The 3,471-nt window shown below is 44.6% G+C and overlaps 1 long non-coding RNA gene across 1 annotated transcript; it reads right to left on the reverse strand.

The window, feature by feature from the left end:
• Window positions 1-284: 284 nt before the first annotated feature.
• LOC146183607 (uncharacterized) lies at window positions 285-2,793 on the reverse strand. Its single transcript, XR_014708401.1, has 5 exons — window positions 2,727-2,793; window positions 2,584-2,632; window positions 2,080-2,167; window positions 390-448; window positions 285-308 (listed from the first exon to the last, which is right to left on the reverse strand). It is a non-coding gene; the product is annotated as an uncharacterized LOC146183607 (long non-coding RNA).
• Between the last annotated feature and the right edge of the window lie 678 nt (window positions 2,794-3,471).

Genomic DNA, 3,471 nt, shown 5'->3' on the forward strand with positions numbered 1-3,471 from the left:
TATTTTCTCGGAAACGGGGTCTTTAATGATATCGCATTAGAAAGAAATAACGACGATGTTTAAACCGTAATGCATGCATATGGCATCGTATTCCATGTTCCATTTTCACGAAAGAATAACAGGCACATAATAGGCCAACCTATTCGCATTCTATCCATTGCATAACGCCATAGTAAAACCAGTTCTATATCTAAGCTTCATTTCATGTTGACAACTGATTTTGTCGACATTCAGTTACGACGCCTTATGCTCCTTCCCAATTTCAGGCGTGTGGCTCGGAACATTCACAAGAGCGCGCCTATGCCTCCCTGTGTGAGAGAATGAATTGTGCCGAAAGGACATCTGGCTATAAAGCTCTCCTTTTGTCTGCTGTGAGCAGGCGCGCTTACCCTTTTTGAAAGTTCGCCCGTACACATTGCCGCCTTTATGGCTTCGTCGTTAGTGTAAGCTGCGTGCAGGTAACATGCATAGCATAAATTAAAAAATGCGCAGCTCGTTGGCCGGGCGCATTTCACTGTTGACTGCACATATTAACAAAGGAACGACCCGGAGACAATGGAGACAATGAGTTGTGGTTCGTACGACGTGCAGTCAAAACGCAGGCGCGTGGCTTAAACGGGCTGCTTTATGCGTGCGTTGAATCGTTGGTGTCCCACGTACGCGACGCCTTTCGAGCGAGCCGGTAGAAAGTAACATACATGTATATTGCAGTTCCTGGGCCCAGCGGTAATAGCTCCTGCCGCTAAGTTTTAAATGGCGGAGAAATTATGTTTCACGTTAGATCTCTGTTAGAAAGAAGAATGTTTTCAGTGCAGAGCATCCGAGCAGAGGGAGAGAGTGGCCTGCCTTTGTGCAATTTTGGCATTTAGACTGCCTTCGCTTCGAAACGATAGACGTAGCTGTCAACAAGGCTCGGCTAAAGGAGCGTGTACAAGGTCCAGAGCCAGTCTACTTTTTTTTTCTTTTTTTTTTTTGGGGGGGGGGGGGGACTGGAGTGATTTTGCCGAAATCAACAAGCGAAACTGTGGGGCAAGCCCCTTTCTTCACGTTATCTAATGCTCAGTGAAACTTGATAGCCATAAGGCGAAAGTGAAACCTTCTATAAATGATATCATCACGCGCAGCTACAGTTGCCACGTGACGTGATCTTAGGAGAGTGTGTGAGCACGTGCCCACGCACATCAGTAGCGTGTGGCTCCTATCATGCTGCAATTTCACAACTTTTTACTGTGGTACGGGAGATGGGTGGCCTGAGAAATACTACAGTAAACGTCACATTCTTAATCGTCGTCATAAAACATGCACAACAAACGCTATTTGGTGGGGCGGAGTTCAGCACCTGAACGAAAGCTTCAAGGGCGAAAGTATATTCCGGCCTCGCTATGCGTCGAGCGACAACGTAGGTCAGGAACAAGAAGTGTACACCTGCGCAGCCGTAACCGCCAGCACCTAGAGGTACGGAAACACTTTGGTGACTATGGTGTGTTTTAGCATCGCTTCATAGCTAACCCAGTCGACTTTGCTCATTGAACCTGCTACTGTGTCTTAGGTTGCTGGGAAAGATGCCATAACGATAACGCCATTAGCATCAGCAAGAGTGTGGTGAAATGGAGTTAAAAAGCCAGTCGGTGCTGAAATTCAAAACATCCTTGATGGCCGGTTACTCGTGTGGTCTAGACTGGGGTAATGGTACAAAACAGTCACTTCATAACCTGCAGATCTTGCGAAAAAAAAATGCCTTGCGTATTATCGCAAAGGAACCATATGAATCTCACAAGTTTTACTTTATTTGAGAATTCCTTGTTCACAAAATCACACTTCCACTATGACTATCAGAAATGATGTGGTTTAAAACTGAACTACGTAAGCAGTAATACATTTTAAGAAACAGAGAGAAGCTGAAACAAATGTCATCGTACCGGTTCCCAACATCTGGAAAACTCTGGGACGTGCTTCTGTTTCGTACTTTCGTACTACGTTTAGTCTCCAGATGCTGCAGGGCAACCTTCGGCGTGCACATATCAAGGTTAAACGTACTTTAAACGAATAACGTTTTATTGCAAACAATCTTTTTATTACATGTCTTGCTTGATCTTTTCCATTTTGGTCTCCGTTTTTGTTTCTTGGGATTGCTGTAGATGGCTTGTCTTGATGGTATGCAAGAGCACTGAAAAAAGGTAGAGGGGGAGCCTCAATGCGCAGATCGAGCCAACGTTTCGACAAGGGGACTTGTCTTCGTCTGGGCAGCGCGATCATCACTTTCAGGGGTTTGAATACGCTTTTGCTTACGAAGAAGGAAAGCTATAGAAGAGTAAGGGAGGATGGCGGGGGAGAAGAAAGTAGGTCAAGAAATGAGATTTCTTCGGTATGAAGAAGAACGGAACAAGGGTAAATGGGGTACGCCTCATTTCACAGGTAAACCAACGTTTCGACAAGTGGACTTGTCTTCGTCTGGGCAAAGCGATCATCGAAGACAGTCCACTTGTCGAAACGTTGGCTTACCTGCGAACTGAGGCGTACCCCATTTACCCTTGTTCAGTTCTTCTTCATACCGTACAAACTATCTTCTTCCTCTCGTTCTACCTGTTTCTTCGGTATGTAGTTTTTCGCCAGGAACCGGTGATCTTGTGGCCTGAAGAAGAAAATAAAAAGCGGCTACAGACGAAAAACTACATTATCGGGGGGATGATGAGTCAGCACCTAAATCTGGTTCGATTGTGACACACCTTTCTTGAAAAGGGACATGCATTGCAAAGGGTTTTGATGTGCAGAGCTGCATCTCTCAAAAGCTTTCCTGAAGGAGGGGAGAAGAACAAAGAAGCAGAATAATAACAGTCAACAAGGGAGTAATTACTCATTGACATGCACCCAAGCGCAGCCATAGGGCAACAAAGGAAATTCTCAGAAACTTTGTAGAAGAAAAATTAGTCCTGATCCGGGGATCGAACCCGGCACCCCCGCCTTCCGAGGCATTCGCTCTACCGGCTGAGCTAACCAGGACGGTCAGCAGGTGAGATGGTAGAGCGTGGACGAATTGATCTATAACTTGAAGTGGGAATGGTGTTAGTACGTCAAACAATTAGGGGAATCTGCCAAGGTGCAGAAAATTTGTAGTAAGGGAGTAATTACTAATTGACATCCATCTAAGCGCCGCCATACGGCTACAAAGGAAAGCTATACAGCTTTCTCAGCAACTTCGTAGTTATGGAAATTTATAACTCCCTGTCTTCAAGCCAGGTCACACAAGTTCTACTCCCCCTTTAAAGGTGACCTGCTCCTCGGATGAACTAAGTGTAAAATCTGAACTGCTGAAACACCTATGTGAGCTGGCTCTAGTATTCTGTTTATGTGTGAAAGATTATTTTAGGAATATTAGCATTTACTTTCTGCAAGTAATAATATTTAAACAGAATTATTGTGCCACTATAACATGTGCTTTATTTAAGTTTTTCAGTTGCAATAAATGGTTTA

Source organism: Amblyomma maculatum, chromosome 7, assembly GCF_055883805.1.
Source record: "Amblyomma maculatum isolate TAMU_Amacu chromosome 7, ASM5588380v1, whole genome shotgun sequence".
Lineage (NCBI taxonomy): Eukaryota > Metazoa > Arthropoda > Arachnida > Ixodida > Ixodidae > Amblyomma > Amblyomma maculatum.